At 33.0% G+C, this 19326-nt stretch overlaps 3 long non-coding RNA genes across 5 annotated transcripts; all 3 read right to left on the bottom strand.

The window, feature by feature from the left end:
* Positions 1-2699: 2699 nt before the first annotated feature.
* On the bottom strand, positions 2700-7122 carry LOC135847190 (uncharacterized). 3 transcript variants are annotated; one of them, XR_010559105.1, is made up of 4 exons: positions 6971-7121; positions 5017-6827; positions 4561-4946; positions 2700-4420 (listed from the first exon to the last, which is right to left on the bottom strand). It is a non-coding gene; the product is annotated as an uncharacterized LOC135847190 (long non-coding RNA). The 3 variants fall into 3 exon arrangements; XR_010559106.1 differs by having other exon boundaries at positions 4561-4769; positions 4864-6827; XR_010559104.1 differs by having other exon boundaries at positions 4561-6827; positions 6971-7122.
* Positions 7123-11934: 4812 nt separating this feature from the next.
* LOC135847201 (uncharacterized) lies at positions 11935-13312 on the bottom strand. Its single transcript, XR_010559111.1, has 2 exons — positions 13153-13312; positions 11935-13008 (listed from the first exon to the last, which is right to left on the bottom strand). It is a non-coding gene; the product is annotated as an uncharacterized LOC135847201 (long non-coding RNA).
* A 3572-nt stretch (positions 13313-16884) lies between these two features.
* Positions 16885-18689, bottom strand: LOC135847209 (uncharacterized). Its single transcript, XR_010559115.1, has 2 exons — positions 18562-18689; positions 16885-18412 (listed from the first exon to the last, which is right to left on the bottom strand). It is a non-coding gene; the product is annotated as an uncharacterized LOC135847209 (long non-coding RNA).
* Between the last annotated feature and the right edge of the window lie 637 nt (positions 18690-19326).

Consider the following 19326-nt stretch of genomic DNA (forward strand, 5'->3'; position numbering starts at 1 on the left):
GATTTAATACCTCTGAACTAAAAGTCTATTTCAAAAATTATCTAATCTTGTTCATTTTTTTCAACATTTTCCAAAGTCCAACATAATGTTAAGAATTATTTAGAATTTTTTCCAAGTTTTCAAAAACCTGACTCAATATTCTAAAATTGGCTTACTCTAAGAATTGGAAATTGGTCAATTTTTTAAAAAAATTTCTCAAGTCTGAATAAGTAATTAATGTTTAGAAATTAGTAATTGCAATTTTTCCAAGTTCTCAAAAGTTTTACAAAATATTTTAAAATCAATGTTCTTAATAAGTATTGAAAATTTAATAATCTGCTTCCAAGTTTTGAGAGATTAATAATGTAATACGAGTACTTACCAAAATGTCAGAAATTGTTGATTTTTTCATAGTTCTTTGAAGTCTGACATTATCTTAAGATGACTAAAGTCATCCCAAATTGCTGAAAAAAAAAACAACTCTTGCTGGAAACTCCAGATCAGCTCCAAGATAGCAGAAATTGATTCAAGAGGGGGGGGGGGAAGGAGTCGACTTCGGTATCTCATAAACGATTTCAAGATTTTAACCTGCAAGTTCGTCCTTTTTATAAAAAATCGATAATCCTTCAAATGTTCTGGTTCCAGACATTCCCTGCAATACATTTTCCCGAACGAATAAACCCCGAATTGCCATTTTTCTAAAATGATCAATTTTCCAAATCCACTTTCCCAGAAGTAGATAATTAAGCTCAGTGTTTTACCGAAATCGCAGAAAAAACTTGTATTTTTTCACCATAAGTCTCATTGTTTTGGTAAATAATCTCAAAAATCCTTCTTCTAAAGCAAAAAAAAAAAAAAACAAAACAAAAAACTATGTGTTGTCAGAATTACATATCAACACTTTTGGTTCCCATAAAAATTTCCAAAAAGTCTCGGTTTTTGCAAAGATTACTAAAAAGATCTTTTACTTATTACTTATTTTTTTTTGCAAAAAATCTGTTTTTTTTTCAAAATTGTAAAAAAACAGAATTTTAAAATTACGTGTCGCCAAAAAATCTTTCACTGTTGCATAAGTTGCAAAAAATCTTACCAATCTGCAAAAACTGTCAAAAAGATCCATTTTTTGTGTTACTTTTAAAAAAACTGTTAAAAAAATTTCCAGAACACCAGGTTTTTTGATCAAAATTCACGAATTTTGGAAACTTTGGACCTTGCTTTCGTTCGGGTCTTTTGGTTTTTCTTTTCCAAAATCAAACTTTCTAAAAATTTATTAGATACTTATTCACATTCAAAAAATGAACTCCTCATATAAAAATAAACGTTTTTTTTTTTTTTACTTCTCTAAACTCAAATTTTTGATAGATTTTGCCCTCACTTCGTTCGGATCTGTTTGCTGAAATCTTTTTCGAAGTTGGGATTTCTATAAAAACCATCGTTCAAATTTTGATATTTTGAAGCCAAAAAAATAAAACTCCTCACCAAAGGAAACATTGCTTTTTCACCTATCAAAAATATGAATTTCGGAAAGTTTTTGCCTTCAGTTCGTTTGCACCTGTTTGCTTTTCTTTTCCAAGTATAGTTAGGAATTTCTAGAAAAAAATCGTCATTCAAATTCCAGAATTTTGAAACCGAAAAAATCAATGTCAACTGGCAGAATTGTTCTCTCATCTTTCGTTTTATTCAGCAAAATTAGTATTTTTTTTTTTTTTGCAAATTTTCGATTGCACTACAGTCCGACCTCGCTAAGTGGAAGCCCAAGGGAAACAGATTTTTTTCCACTTATATAGGTTTTCCACTAAAGTAGGTTTCAGTTATACAGGTTGAACAAATTGGAATTCCAGTAATAGAGGTTTTATTTGTTTTGAGTAGCAGAACCTCTGTAACTGAAATGTTACTTTCGTTTTACCTCTATTAGTGAAATTCCTTTCCTTCTTACCTCTTTAACTGAAGCATTTATCATAACAGCACCTTTGGAGATAAGAAGGAAAGGAATTTCACTAATAGAGGTAAAACGAAAGTAACATTCAGTTACAGAGGTTCTGCTACTTCAATCAAAATTCCACTGAGGTAAGAAGGAAAATAATTCCACTTATAGAGGTGAAACGAAAGTAACATTCCAGTTTCAGAGGTTCGGCTACTCAAAACAAAATTCCACTTACCTATATAGGTTCCATTTCCATTTATGGAGGTTTCTTTGACATAGGTTTAGATAGGGAAGTGCTAGGGAAACGAATTTTGTTCCACTTATAGAGGTTTTCCACTTACATAAGTGCCCCTTAGCGAGGTCGGACTGTATTCCCCTTCTCTCCCTTCAAAACCTTTAGTTTCGTCCCTGATCAAATTTCAGCTCAATTGGATTTGACGATTCGAACATGCAAATTTTCCTTCTCCAGATTCATCAAGATTATTTGCAAAAATAACACTGATTGGCATATCTCGCCTATTGGGCCATTATACCTACCAATAATCGCAGATTGAGGGTAAGGAATTTCCTATATCAAAATTTATCTCTCCTATTAATAAGTATTTAATGTTGATAAATTTGAATTATCAATTCACTCACTTAATCCAATATCTATCAACGTAGATAGGTACCTATAACCTAACTATTAATTTCTGGTTAATAAATTCGGTACTTCTAAGATGTATAAGTAGGTATATAAGTTGACATTTAGGTGAAATTCGTAGATTCTCTTAGAAACGTGAATAAAAATAAAAACTTTCCTTCTTATCAAAATTTTATTATCAGATTCACAGTTCACTTATCATTATTTGTAATATCAACGAAAGAATGCTCATTTTTCCCTCCACGATATCGTTAGTAAGAGAAATCACAGTTCTCATTTAGAAGCTTCTACAGTGTACCTAACACCTCAGTTGGAAAAAAAACTATAGATTATTTTTTACACAAGAGAATGTTCATCGCTTCCAATGACCACCCAATTAAATTCATCCAAATTGTTCGAAGAATAATATCGTCTTCAGCAATGGTACTGTTGATCGCCGTTTCATGAACGCAGATTTCTATTCTGAATTCGGTGTCCAACATCAAATATGTACACTGTACAGTGTACTTGCTACAAAAAACTCAGAGATTGATACGTACTAAATGTTAAACGTAATTTATCACCTCGTAGTTAAAATACTGGTACTTGGGTATTCTGTACCTTTTCTATAGTTCATTCTGATTTACGTTTTCTCTGTTTTTCTACTCAATATATCCTTGTACTTTCGTTTTCTGTTACTTTTGAGATTAGGTGTTGTTTTCTGTTCCGTATCCATTTGTATTTCTAAACTAATTCACAACAGGTGGTCGCCGTGAGAAATCAACAAATACCAACTTGCGCTTCATTTCTTTTTTGTACTACTGATTCTGTAGGTACTAGTATTGCAGTGTGCACCACATTCCACATAATGTATCGATCATTTGTTTTCCCAAAAATTTACTGATGTGATCGAAAATCAAAACTTGCCTAAGACAATCCAAGATACAGATCAGCCTGTTATGAAAAACATAATTCATCGAATAGAATATTTTGCATACGGAAATTTTTTCTAGCCATCGATATCGTTATAATGCTTATTATTATGTTGGCTGATTAATAAATCAGCAGGTGCCAAGTCTGCTATTCCAAATCAACCAGTCGTGTACGAATTTACGATTGGTGAATCTTCAAATTTAATTGAATTTCTGTTTGCCTTTATTTCCGACTTGAGGCGATAGAAATATTATGTTTTAAGATATCCAGATATGATATCCTTATAAAGCACAAATTGTATCCATAGATCTCACGAAATCAGCATCATTGAATTGAATAACGCGTGCGAAAATTGGTTTGAGTTTCTAATTGTTACAAGAACAAAGCCTCTAGATATTTTTCAAGGTTCTGAATAAAGTTTTCCATTTTCTGTGTTCTTCAGAAGAAATCCAAATATGCTCGAAAATTTGTACAGTTGTTGCGCATCATTTCGTTGAACAGGCTCGAGAGGAGGGTTTTTAGTTGGCAGAAATTTCGAAAAAAGTAGAAAGACATTCCAAATCTTCAGTGGATTCGCCGATGCAAGAAAGATATGAAAGGGAATATGTCACCGAACTTTTACGCACTTTCACTTCTTCTCTATAAGTTCTCCAGAAATGGTCTGTCTACATAATATTATGCCGCATTTAGTCCAACTTCAGTTGATCATCTCTCCGGTTTTCTTCGCGTGTGAATTAAGCAAATCCTTTTGATATACGGAGAAATGTTTCAAGGAAACGTCATTTGAAAATTTAGGTAGGATGTTGTTCGGTTTTTGAAATTCAGCGCCAGATTCACAAATCACAGTCAAACAGATAGCAATCGTGTTCCAATCTAAAATGCTCCAATATCTTGATCTAGTTTTTTTTTCCTTTGGGCGTAAAGTAGATTCATCTCTAGATCTCACTTAAATAGATCAGGATCTGTAAACAAATGAATAAAAATGGATTAGTGTTACTAATATCGATTTGAAATCAGCTATAAAAATTGATAAAATTCAACTTGATTAAAATACACATAAGTAGGTACCTGCAAAGGTGGATGATAAGTAATAAAAACTAACCTGGCGTTGGTGTTCTGTAGTTGCCATTTGACTTGCACAAAAAAGACAATATAACTATAGGTGTTCTACACTCTGAGAAAACGTTGTCTTGAATGTGTCTACTTCTTTTTGGTTGATATTGAAGTATATCCTCAATCGATCGTAATTGAAAATTCTTGCGAATGATTAAGAATTTAATCAAGTGCGTATCTTTTATCATGATGTAGGTACTCGTGTTTAAAAAGAAATCGAATCATTTTTTAATTAGAATGTATCGAATGATGCCTAAATCTATGATTGATAATTTATTAATGAGATCATTACCTAATCGACCACGCTGAACTATTCGGAAATATATTTTTGATAAACTTCAAGGATTTATCGACGAATAATTTTTCGAGAAAATTCTATAATAATAAACAGGATAGGTACTTTTGAAATTGACTTAGCAGGTCAATCGATATTTTTGATACTTACGTTGATTTCAAGTTTCATCTTTTGCATTGGTAAATTTATGGCGGATAGCGAAAAAAAAGACGAAGGTTTTGGCCGAATTCAGCGCAGTCATTCATTTTGAGTTAAATATGTAGTTGAATTGTCATTCCAAAAAAATTAAAAGTGCTTTTGAAGGGGAGATATGGATCTTCAAAAGACTATGCATTTTCGAAAGAATTGAGAGTGATTTTTTCGCTCTAGCCCCTGGACCCATTTTAAGAAAATTTACCAATGTTCCAAAATGCATGTACGGTATTTGAGACTTTTCATCGACCTGAAATCATTAGTAAGAGAAATCAGTATTCTCTTGTAGACGATTATTCTAGGTACAATAACAACATAGTGCAAGTGGATGAAAAAACTATAGATTATTTTTTTTGCCCCTGAAAATTTTCAGCTTCCGAGGATCAACAAACCCAGTATTCAGACAAATTTTTTGAAGAATATCCTCTTTAGCAATGGTATTGTTGATCGCCGTTTCATGAGCGCTGATTTCTATTCTGAATTGCGTGTCCAACAACATAAAATACTTGCTAAAAGAAACTCAGAGATTGATACAAAAAATGTTAAACGTAAGTAATTCAACATTTTGAAAGTTAAATAAATACTTGGATCTTCTGTAGCCTACTTTTTCATAGCTTATTATGATTTATCTACGTTCTCTCTGTTTTTCTATACTCAGTAAATCCTTACTTTATGTTTCTGTTACTTTAGAGTTCGTCTTACCGGGAAATTACTTCATCGGTACCTAGCTCCAATATTTGCTGTAGGTGTTGTTTTATGAACCATGTTTCTCAGCTGATTCTATAGATGACCTCCTTGTGAAAAACCAAAGGATACAATGATACAATTGGTACAGGTTTTTTGTTAGGTCAACCGTTTCTGCAGTAATGCGGCGGTCTACACTGCATAATAATTATATCGATCATTTATTTTCCCAAAAAATTCCTTATGCGATCGAAAATCAAAACTTGCCAATCCAAGATACAGATCAGCTGTTTTGAAAAACATTATACATCGAATAGAATATTTTCCATACTGAAATTGGTGAAATTATTTTTTCTAGCCATCGATATCGTGATAACCGCGAATGAATTATGCTTGTTATTATGGATGGCAATGGCGGATTGATAAATCATGTTCCAAGTCTGCAATTCCAAATCAAGCAGTCGTGTATTACGACTGATGAATCCTCAAATTTAGTTGATTTTCTGTTTTCCTTTTGCTTCCGCCCTAATAAAGTTAGAGAATGTATTAAAATATCCATAATAAATCACAATTGTGTCTGTTGATCTTGTGGAATCAGCCTCATTCATTGGATAACGCGTGCAGAAAATGGTTTGAGCTTCTGATCGTTATAAGAACAAAGGCCTTTAGATGGTTCTCGAAAAAGTTTTCATCCTGCATTTTCTGTGTTCTTCAGAAGAAATTAAATCAAAATTATGTCTGTGTATTTTGTTAAATCCGCCTCATTCATTGGATAACGCGTGCGGAAATTGGTTTGAGCTTTCGATCTCGCCCTCGTCAACAAAAACAAAGCCTTTAGATGTTTCTCGAAACAATGTTTTCCCAAATCTTGCATTTTAGCTGTTCTTCAGAAGAAAACCATGCTCGAAAATTAGTAGATTCACAAATCACAGTACAGCAGATAGTGATTGTAATTATGTTCCACTCTAAAATGCTCCAATATCTTGAAGATATTCTGCATTTTCTTCATCTCTTTAGGTTTTTTTTTCCATTAGTGTTGAAAAGTAGGTTCATCTCTAGATCTTACTTAAATATTAGATCAGGATCTGTAAACAAATGAATAAAAATGGACTAGTGTTACTAATATCGATTTGAAATCAGGTATAAAAATTGATAAAATTCAACTTGATTAAAATACACATAAGTAGGTACCTGTAAAGGTAGATACAAGTAAGTAATACGAACTAACCTGGTGTACTGCAGTTGCTATTTGACTTGCACAATGCACTAGAAAGATAAGTAACATAACTATAGGTGTTCTACACTCTGAGAAAACGATGTCTTGAATGTATCGTACCTACTTTCTTTTTAGTTAAGATTGAAGTATATTCTCAATCGATCGTAATTGAAAATTCTTGCGAATGATTAAAAATTTAATCAAGTGGGTATCTTTTTTATCGTGATGTACTTGTATTTGAAAGGAATTAAAATGATTATTTAATTAAATGTATCGAATGGTTGCCTAAATCTACGAATGATAATTTATTAATGAGATCATTAATCGATCATGCTGAACTATTCGAAAATATATTTTTGATAAAGTTCAAGGATTTATCGACGAATCATTTTTCGAGAAAATTCTATAAGAATATACACAGGATTCTTTTGAAACGTTGATTTCAAGTTCTATCTTTTGCTTTGGTGTAATTTACATCTACTATTCAAAATTTAGGACTGATAGTGAAAAAAAGTTGAAGGATTTTGGCCAAATTCGGCACAGATCTTTATTTTGAGTTAAATAGTTGAATTGTCATTCCGAAAAAATTAAAGTGCTTTTGAAGAGGAGATATGGATCTTCAAAAGACGATGCATTTTCGAAAGAATTGAGTGATTTTTTCACTCTAGCCCCTTGACCCACTTTGAGAAAATTTTCCAATGTTCCAAAATACATGCGTGGCATTTGAGACTTTTCGTCAACCTAAGCCATTGCCATCAAAATCCAAGGCCACTTTTAGGCTCCTGTTGAGCTGTTGAAAATATGAAAACTACTTATTTTAAGGTTACTACTCGTATATTTGTGTTTTGAAAAATTTTCTTCTGTAATTTTACGCATTAATTGAGTTAGAGAACATCAAAATATATAATTTCTGAACCGGGTGAGATATTTTGGAACGCAGAAGTGCCAATTTTTTAGGCATCCCTGATTGACAATTACAAAAAATCTAGAAAAATAGCCAAGAACGACAATTTTGTTCACTTTTTCGAAATTTCAATTCAAATAATACGATATAATGACTAAAAAATTGGCACTATTGCGTTCAAAAATGTTTCCTCAAGATCAAAGTTGATATATGAGGGGTGGGGGTTGAAAATTCTTGTGGGGATACCTAAAAATTTTCAAAATCGGTTGAAATAGGGCTGAGAAAAGTGTTATTGAAATTTCAGAAAAGAAGGGTTCCCCAAAGAGGGGAGGTGGCGTGGATCTGAAATTTTTCACATGGAAGTTTCTCAATGGTACCCATCTTCCATGCTAATATCAACTAGAACGCTTTTGGGGACCATTTCGCCCCTCTTAGGCCCCTATAGCCTTTATGTATTTTTCAAGAAACCCCCCTTTTTTAAAAGGTGGTGTGGGTTCATGGCAATCTTGAGATAGTATTTCAGAGCAATGTAGTTTCTCCTTTCTTGCAGACTGGTGGTGCCTATTTCTGTGATAAGTTTTGAGATGGGGCTTGTGCGGAAAGCACCTACACAGAGACGAAGGGCATGATTTCTGATGGAATTTAGTTTATCTAGGTCTGATTTGGCAGCTGAATTATAGATAATTGATCTGTACAGTCGATAATGGATTGGAGGTGACTTGTATATAAGGTCTAGCAACTAAGTTCCAGGAAGCCATTCTGAGAGGTAGAAGATACAGTACTGGAGTGTTCGCAAACACGTTGTCCAGTAGATCAGACCTTCCTTTAGTAATGTTTGAAGTTTCAATGCCGTAGGTTGTTCCGTTTTTTTGTGCGTATTTTTCAAACGTAACTTTTGATATGACGTCGTCGTGAAAAGGAGGGTTGCAAATTACTTCTTGGAGGAATGGTCACCTCCTCAAGACATCTTAGTGTCTCCTCACTATTTCTACACCCCAGATTTGATTCCTAGGGACTTCTACTTCATTCTCAGTTGGTTTTTACCTGAGAATCAACACCCATTGCATTTTTGAGGTGGACTCAAAAACCTCCACTCAAATTTTGAAAAATTCACCTCTGAGGGACACAAAACAGTTTTCTAAATGGGAGTGTTGAGTAAAAATATGATGCTTCGAGTTGAAGGAAGACTACAATAACGACTTATGAGGTCAATCTCCTTTGAAAATTATTTTTTACTCATCTCAGAGGACATTTCCTCACAGCCACTTGACAACAAGAATTTCATGGCCTACTTTTTGTGAGGTTTTGATCACCTGATCTTCCTCAAACATTTCCTTAACTTTTTCAACATTGCATTTGACCTTTCAAGACATTTACCTCTCCCCCAACTCAAAGTCTGATCTCCCTGACTCAAGCATCCTCCTCAAGTCACTCCTTTGTGACCTTAAAAGTTGAGATATAAATCCTGCAAAATTCACCAGATCGACTTGAAATTTATAACAGTATTAAAGGAAAGTCTAATCTTAGTCTAATCTACACAACAACATGTTTGCAAGCACACCAGTGTTGCATCTTCTACCTCTCAGAATGGCTTCCCGGAACTTAGTTGCCAGACCTCATATATTCGTAGGTAATAATGCCCATCTGTCTGCACACCATCTGGTATGACTGAGTTTTTTTAGAATATTGATAGCACTGTCTCCTCTCTGTTTAACACAGTTGAGGTGAGTCTTCCAGTTCATACCAGTAAGTACATTCATCTAGGTGGAGTCCAAGAGATTTGTGAATAGGAGTACTTGTAATTTCAGTATTATAGATTTGAAGGTTGATACTCTGTATGGGTCCATGTTTGCGATGAAAGTTGATAATGACGGTTTTTCAGGTGAAAATCTCAGTCCTTTTTCAGTGATCCACCTCTGTAGACGAGTTATTGTTTCTTGGAGACTTTTTTGAAGTATGTTGATTGATTTTGCTCTAGCAAAGATCTCCAAATCATCAGCAAATATTGAGTAATTTACTGATTGAGTATTACATTTCTTATATCATTCATGGCCAGTATGAATAATATGGGACTGATTACTGCACCTTGGGGTGTGACAATTTCTCAAGTATAAATTCCAGAGTAAGTTGTGTTCAGCCAGATTTTGCCCTATTGACAAAAAAATATGCGATTAGCATTCTAAAACGCATGCTTTTATGCATAGCACAAGCATGCATGAATTTGGACTTTTTTCCAAAAAAAGCATGCGATTCAGGCTGCGAATATCATGCGTAAAAGTAATGTTAAAAAAATTGAAAAAATTTGTGCCTCTGGTGGGGATTGAACCTGGGACCTGGAACCTGCTGGTTCTGTTTTTCCACAGTGCCTAACCAACTCGACCACTTTGCTGCTTGCAAAGAGTGAAGTTAATTCCCCATAAATGTTTGCACTTTTTGGACTTGAGATGAAAATTTGAAAATTTAATAAGTTCACAACGCACAAACATTTATGCAGAAATAACTCCACTCTTCTCAAGCGGCGAAGTGGCCGAGTGGGTTAGGTGATACGGAAACATTGAAACCACATGTTCCAGGTTCGATTCCCATCCGGGGCAGAAGATTTTTCTCAATTTTTCTCACATTCTACATGCTTTAACATTGCTTTTACACATGCTATTCGCAGGCCGAATCACATGTTTATTTTTGAAAAAAGTCTAAATTCACTCATTACACATCAGCACACCTGTTATTATGGATAATTTTGTCAATAGGGTGAATGTTTGATTCCTTAGGAATGATGATATAAAAAGAAGTAAATTTCCTTTGAGCTTGAAATTTTTCAACAAATTCATAATAACCAATTTACTTGGTTTGGTATCGGATCAAATGCTTTCTCTGCATCAAAGAAAACACAAGTTGTATACAGGCCAGTTGTGAAACCATCCAAGATTTCTTGTTGAAGTTTTACTAGCTGATCCAAAGTTGAACTGCCTTTTCTAAATTCACACTGGTTTTGATCAATCAGGTTTTTTATTTCAAGATGATCCATCAATCAAACAACTACCATTTTTTCCAGTATCTTACATAAAACTGAAATTAGGGCAATATGGTGATAGCTGTTTGGCTCTAATGTAGGTTTTCCAGGTTTTGGTAGATATAGGTATTACATGTGATTTGAGCCATGAAGCAGGTACCTTGTGTACGTATATATATTCCATTATTTCATTGTAGAATTTCAGCAGAATTTGTAGGTTATCTGCGTTCATGTGTTTTAACATCTCAATATGAACATTGTCTGGACCAGGTGATGAATTCCTTGTTTTTTTAATTGCATTTTTCAATTATTCTAGAATGGTGAAGTTAGCATTATGCTCAAGGTTGCACTATGACAAGTTTTTTTACATAAAAAACACCAGAAATGATCAATAGTTGATTTTTTGTACATTTTAGCAAGTTTAAAAAAAATAATTTTTCAACATTTTTTCACTCCCCTAAAAATTTTTTTGAGAAGGGGAAAAGTTATCGAATTTTCAACCGAATCAAGACCACAAATACATCAAAAGTTAGCAAATGACACGTAGAATACAGTGAGTGTGTTAAAAATGCAAAAAAATAAAAATATATCGCCCACTTTTGCAATGCAAGAGTCGATTTTCAAATTTCAAAATCTCAATTTTCTTCACGATTTGAGGACCAAATTGTATCAAAATTTCACCATTGATAGAGAACCCCCTGAAGTATAAGTGGTACAAATTTCAGCTTCATCCGTGCAGTAGTCTTCTCACAGCGCCCTCTCAAAGTGTCATTTCATCTTTCGTTTTATTCGGCAATATTTGTATTTTCTTTTGCAAATTTTTGATAAGAAATTTCTCGTTTCAAAGTTTACCTCTCATAATACCTATTTAATTTAGATAAATTTGAATTATCAATTCATTCACTCAATCCAGTATGTTAAGTACCGACTTAATTCATTTTTGGTTGATTTTGATATTTCTAAGATGTAGGTAAGTAGGTAGCTAGGTACTCAAGTCAACATTCACTTTGGTGAAATTCATAGGTTCTCGATGAAATGTGAATAAAAATAACAACGTCGTTTCTTATCAAAATTTTATTATCAGATTCACAGTTCACTTATCATTATTTGTAATATCAACGAAAGAATGCTCATATTTTTCCCTCCACGATATCGTTAATAAGAGAAATCACTGTTCTCCTATGGACGTATCTACAGTGTAGGTACCTAACACATTGGAAAAAACTATAGATTATTTTTTTCACAAAAAACGTTCGTCGCTTCCAAGGACCACCCGATTAAATTCATGCATAAAAAAGAACTCAGAGAATGACATTAAATATTAAACGCAATTTATCACCTCGCAATTATTTAAATACTGGAAGTGTACTTGGGTCTTCTGTACCTTTTCTATAGTTAATTATGATTTTTTTTTTTTTTCAATTTCCTTGTACTTTCGTTTTCTGTTTTACTTTTGAGTTCCTTCTCTCCGGCAGTTCATCTGTATTGCTCAAAGATTTGCTTTAGGTGTCGTTTTCTATTCTGTATTCGTAAGACCAATGTCCTCCACGAGATATGAAAAACCACCAGCTGGCTTCATTTTTTTCGTATACCGTTTCACTACTAATATTGTAGTCTGCATTACATATAAATACCGATCCATTTCTTTTCCCAATTCTGATTGTTACAAGGTATAAGCCTTTAGGTAGTTCTTGAAAAAGTTGTCTTCCTATAGTCTTGCATTTTCTGTGTTCTTCAGTAGAAAACCATGCTCGAAAATTTGTACAATTGTTGCGCATCATTTCGGTGAACAGGCTGGAGGAAAAAAGTAGAAAGACATTCGGGTCATCTTACATTTTCGGGAAGACATGTAGTGTATGTCATCGAACTTTTACGCCCTTCAGCAAATATAACTGTAGATCTCTTTAACTAGGCAAGGAAAACCTCTGCTGATAATCGTTTTCATTTACAGTAGTTCTTCAAAAAGGTAGGTACTACTTTAGTTGATCATCTCCCCGAGTTTCTTCGCATGTTGAATTAAATAATTCGTTATTGAATGGTTTTTATCTCTTTAGGTGCCTTTTTCGTCGGAAATTTTTACAGATGATACACAGTAAGTTCATCTCTATAGATCTTAGGTAAATAAATTATAATCTGTAAACAAATGAATAAAATGGATTGGTGTTACTTGAATAATATCGACTTGAAATCAACTACAAAAATTGATTCAACTTGATTAAAATACACATAAGTACCTGCAAAAGTGGATTTATAAGTACCTAGATAATAAAAACTAACCTGGTGTACTCTTGACAACTCACAAGCAAGATAACATAGCTTTAGGTGTACTACACTGTGAGAAAACGAGGTCTTGAACGTAAGTACCTACCTACTTTTTTTTTAGTTGAAGTAAGGTATATTCCCAATCGATCGTAATTGAAAATTCTCGCGGATGATTAAAAATTTAATCAAGTGGGTATCTTTTATCATGATGTCCTCGTATATGAAAGGAATTAAATTATTATTTAATTAAGTGTATCGAATGGTTGCCTAAATCTATGAATGATAATTTATTAATGAGATCATTAATCGATCATGCTGAACTAAGTATTCGGAAGTATATTTTTGATAAAGTTCAAGGATTTATCGACGAATGATTTTTCGAGAAAATTCTATAAAAATACACAGGATACTTTTGAAACGCTGATTTCAAGTTCTATCTTTTGCTTTGGTGTAATTTACATCTACTATTCAAAATTTAGGGCTGATAGTGAAAAGAAAGTTGAAGTATTTTGGCCGAGAATTCAGCAAAGACCTTTATTTTGAGTTAAATATAGGTAGCTGAATTGTCATTCCAAAAAAAATCAAAGTGCTTTTGAAGAGGAGATATGGATCTTCAAAGGACGATGCATTTTTGAAAGAATTGAGTGATTTTTTTTGTTCTAGCCCCATTTTTATTTCGATTTCTAGGATGATGTGGGCTAGATTTTTCTGCACGCTTCACACTTTGAGTACCTACCTGGGAAGGTAAAGTGATTATCCCCCTCCCACAACGTTGGGCCCCACGTTGGGCGCCAATGTTGGGGCAATATCAACTTGGCCCTCCGAGGGTATCCAATCCGGCCCTACTGTTCCTATTGGGGACCCGTTGTAGTTTCTGGTTTTTAGATTTTTACCTCAAGATTCGAGATCCATGGAATATTTTTGCCATTTTCAAAAATTTGTCAAGTGTCTTGAAAAAATTTCAAAATGAAAAAGCAGGACTTTTGAACACTTTACCCCGGATTTTTGAGGATGGGGAGGGGGGAGATTCAACATTTTACACGTCAAATAATTTTGCGCTGTTTTCATATCTTTATTGACAATGGACATTCTAAGATTTTTTCCGAGAGTAGGAGGAAGGGAGGGAGGGGTGTCAAAAATATAAGGGAGGCATTCTTCAAAGACATCGCGACTTTTTTTTGGAGGAAGGAGGAAAGAGATCAAAAATTTTACACCTTAATTTTTCGCTTTATTAGTGTAATGGGAGAATTACAATGGGGAGGGGGGGATTTTTTGAAACCATCTCATTTTTTTGTTTTTCAAATGTTTTCCTCTAGTTTTGAGCATTTTCAAAGCCATTATTAGATACGATACTTCTTTAATGTAATTGTTCTAAGGAAATGCAAATTACTTTGCATACGTATCAAAAATTACCTACTTCAAAAAGCGAACCGAGGCATAGGTAATATTTTTGGGTAATTTTCGGCTTAGATTATCAAAATCTCCAGAAATTGAAAAAAATTTCTGATTTTAGTGAAGTTTTCAAAAAAGTTAAGATTTTTTGCCAGAGTCAATGAAAGTCCTGATTGTCTTTCAGGAATTCAAAGGAGTCATGATTTTTGTCAGAAAGAAAAACTCTCGATTTTTTAGCCAAAAGTGAGAAACAGTCCTGATTTTTGTCAGAAAGTTGAAAAAGTTTCCATTTTCTAACCAGAGATTTTTACAAAATCCTGTTTTTTTGCCACAAATTGAAAAAAATTCTGATTTTAGTAAAGTTTTCAAAAAAGTCAAGATTTTTTGCCAGAGTCAAGAAAGTCCTGATTGTTTTTCAGGAATTCAAATGAGCCATGATTTTTTTTTTTCAAAAAGAAAAACTCTCAATCAATTTTTCAGCCAGAGTTCGAAAAATTCCTGATTTTTGTCAGAAATCCAAAAAAAAAGTCTTGATAAATCAACCAGATTTTTTCCAAAAGTTTGAAAAAATCTTGATTTTTTTAGGATTTCAAAAAAGTCCTGATTTTTGTCAGAAAGTTGAAAAAGTTTCCATTTTCTAACCAGAGATTTTTACAAAATCCTGTTTTTTTGCCACAAATTGAAAAAAATTCTGATTTTAGTAAAGTTTTCGAATAAATTCAAGATTTTTTGCCAGAGTCAAGAAAATCCTGATTGTTTTTCAGGAATTTAAATAAGCTATGATGTTTTTTTCAATAAGAAAAACTCTCAATTTTTCAGCCACAGTTCGAAAAAGTCCTGATTTTTGTCAGAAATTTAAAAACTCTCAATTTTTTAGCCAGAGTGAGAAAAAGTCCTGATTTTTATCAGAAATTCAAAAAAAGTCTCGATAATAATTCAACCAGATTTTTTCCAAAAGCTTGAAAAAAATCCTGATTTTTTTAGGATTTTAAAAAAGTCCTGATTTTGATCAGAAAGTTGAAAAAGTTTCCATTTTCTAACAAGAGATTTCAAAAAAATCCCGATTTTTTGCAAGAAATTGAAAAAAAGTCCTGCTTTTAGTAAAGTTTTTGAAAAAATTCAAGATTTTTAGCCAGGAATTTAACATAGCCTTGGTTTTATGCCAAAGTCAAAAAAGTCTTGATTGTTTTTCAGCATTTCAAAGAAATCATAATTTTTGTCAAAAAGAAAAACTCTTTTGAAAAAATTGAAAATCATTGGTGAATTTTTCGTCAAGTGATTTTCTCGATTTTTTGACATCCAAAATATTTCCCTGGGTTCAGAAATGATATTTGCCAATGTCTTGCCATAATTAATGCGAAATATTTGACGAGAAAAAATTTTCAAAACGTGAATTCGCCTAAAAATAAGTGATTTGTATAAATTTTCAATCGCTCAGTGGAACATTTAAAGTGGTCTTCAACTTTTATTACAATGAATAAGGTCAACGCAGAATCTCAAAAACCATGTTTTGGAATATTGGATCTCGTTTTTTCTGAAAATGTCCTCTCTTTCAGAATCCATACCTCTTCTTCAAGGGTACCTCTAGAGCTTAAAAGTTTTTCTAAGTAGTTTTCAACTCAAATTGAAGGTCTCCATCCTGAATTTGGTCAGGATAATCCAACATTTCCCCCCCCCCTTTATGACCCACCTCGATGCATAGGAAGTTTATCAAGGCTAATAAAAATCAGAATAAGAATTTTTCAAAATATTATCCGGAATAAAAAATGTTTTCAGGCATAAAAGTAAAGAAATAGTAAGGAATTTTTCTATGTCAAATCACCGAGGTTTCTCCACTCAGGGTTCATGATTTTACTTCAGGTTTTTTACTACCTACTTGTTTGGATAGATCATTGACCAAAATTTCGAATGCTGAAGCAATTTTTTCGATTTTTTGTGAAATTTTAGAGTTCAGATTTGGCTCAGAAATGAAATAAAATAAAAACAAAATTTCATCAAATAAATGTAGAAAGCTGAAATTTGGTATTTATCTTATTTCGAGTCTCCAAATTGATTTTAAACGATCTTGTATCGTTGTGAGTAGTTCTGAAGCCTCCAGCAGATTTTCGAATGTTGAAATTTCCACAAAATTATACCCAATAATTTTGGAAAGCTATTTATCTCTCTTTATAATTTCGAATTTTTCAATTCATTCACTTAATCTGATACCTATAGGTATTGGATTAAGTTAAGAACCTATTAATTTTTGACTGATGATAAAAAAGAAAATGTGTTAATGTAAGTAGGTAAAAAAGACATGTAGCTAGGTGAAATTCGTAGGTTCGTAATAAAAGTGAATAAAAATAACAACGCTGCTTCTTATCAAAATTTGTATTATTAGTTCACAGTTCACTTAGGTATATCATTATTTGTAATGTCATCCAAAAAATGCTGATTTTTCCTACCGCGATATCGTTAGTAAGAGAAATCAGTATTCTATTATAAGCGCCAGCTTGTACAGGAAGAACTTTCGTTGAAAAAACTATAGATTATTTTTTGCACAAGAAAATGTTCAGCTAACAAGTACCTTAGTTTACCCATTACTACTCAATTCAGACACTATTTTAAAAAAATCAACCTCGGCGATGGTACAGTTTATGGCTGTTTCATGAGCGCTGATTTCTATTTTAAGCTGGATCCAACATCGAAAACCAACAAAAAAAAAACACTCAGAGATTGATACTGCCTAATGTCAAACGTAATTCATCAGCTCGCAATTTAAATAAAAGTCATTTCCAATACTTTCTACTCAATACTTATATCCTTTAGTATCTACTTTCGTTTTAGTACTCATGAGATAGCTTTTTCCCTGCTATTTGGTAATTCAAATCAGCACCAATATTTACTTTATATCTTGGTTTACTGAATCATTTCTGTTCTAACTTTTGAACTAGGTATCTCTTGCATTCATGTTCACTTTTTTTCCATGCTTTTTAAAACTTGCCCATCGAAGATACAAATCAGCCATGTTATGAAAAACATATTATAATAATTCACCGAATAGAATATTTTTCATACAGAAGCCGTGTCCTGCGACTCGTTAATCTTCAAACTTGATTGTTCTTCGGTTTTCGTCTTCGTTTCCGGCTTGAGGATAGTAATATGTATTAACAAGTATCCATAATAAATCACGATGTGTCTGTAGATCTCACTGATTCACATTCATTCTTTGGATGACGCGTTTGCAATATTGGTTTGAGCTTTTTCGAGACGTTTTTCTGAAGTTCTGAGCCAAGTTTTGCATTTTCTGTGTCATTTAAAAGCAAACCATCCTAGAAAATTTGTACAGTTGTTGCACATCATCTCGTTGAACAGGCTCGAGAAGGACTTTAGTTGACACAAGTTCGAAAAAAGTAGGAAGACATTCAGGTCATCCGAGGAATCGACGACGCCGGAAGACATGAAAAGGAATATGTCACCGATGAACTTCTGCGCTTTTTCAGCAAAGATGACTGTAGATCTCCTTAAATAGGCGAAGGAAGACCACTACTGATAGTCTTCTTCTCTATAAGCTCTCCAGAAATGGACTACATAATATTTTTCATTATGCTGCATCTGTCCAACTTTAGTTGATCACCTCTCCAGTTTTCTTCGCGTGTGAATTAATCAAATCTTTTTGACACGGAGAAATGTTTCAAGGAAACGCCGTTTGAAAATTTAGGTTGGATGTTGTTCGGTTTTTTAAATCCAGCACCATATTCGCCAAGCTTAGTAAAGTGTCCCCGTGTTTAAATCCAAAATACGCCAATATCTGGAAAACATACTGAATTGTCTTGATTTCCTCTTTAGTTTTTTTTTCTGCTTTGAGTGATCATCTCTAGATCTTACTTAAATAAATCGGAATCTGTAAACAAATGAACGAAAATGGATTAGTGTTAATACTCATATCGATTTCAAATCAACTACAAAAATTGATTCAACTTGATTAAAATACTCGTACACGACATAAGTATTACCTACATGCAAAGGTGGATATAAGTAATAAAGACTAACCTGGTGTACTGCAGTTTCCATTTGACTAGCACACAGAAAAGATAATGTAACAATGTAACTGTAGGTGTTCTACACTCTGAGAAAACGACATCTTGACTGTACTTCTTTTTAGTTGATATTGAAGTAACTAGGTAATATGTATTCTCAATCAATTGTAATTGAAAATTCTTGCGAGTGATTAAAAATTTAATCAAGTGGGTATCTTTTTTATCATGATGTACTTGTATTTGAAAGGAATTAAAATGATTATTTAATTAAATGTATCGAATGGTTGCCTAAATGTATAAAAAATCAGGTATTAATGAAATCAATAATCGATCATGCTAAACTATCTATTCGGAAATATATTGATAAAGTTCAAGGATTTATCGACGAATCATTTTTCATTTTTCGAAAAAATTCTATGAGAATAAACAGGATAGTTTTTTTTTTTTTAAATACCTAACTGACTTACATAACTGAACTTCCAACTCAATTTCCTCTACACACCAACTTGACTCCGACCCTCAGACCCACCTAACTATATGAAATTGACCTTACTAAGCCAATTGATATTTTTGTTGATTTTAAAGTTTTATCGTTTGCTTTGGTGTACTAATTTACATCTATCCATACTAAAAATTTAAGATGGATTGCGAAAAAAAATTGAAGGGTTTTTGGACGAATTCATCAGAGACCTTTATTTTGAGTTGAACAGTTGAATGTCATTCAGAAAAAATTAAAGTGCTTTTGAAGGAGATCAGTGATGCATGGAAACTTACCGCG

The sequence above is a fragment of the Planococcus citri genome, chromosome 1 (assembly GCF_950023065.1).
Source record: "Planococcus citri chromosome 1, ihPlaCitr1.1, whole genome shotgun sequence".
In the NCBI taxonomy this organism is placed as follows: domain Eukaryota; kingdom Metazoa; phylum Arthropoda; class Insecta; order Hemiptera; family Pseudococcidae; genus Planococcus; species Planococcus citri.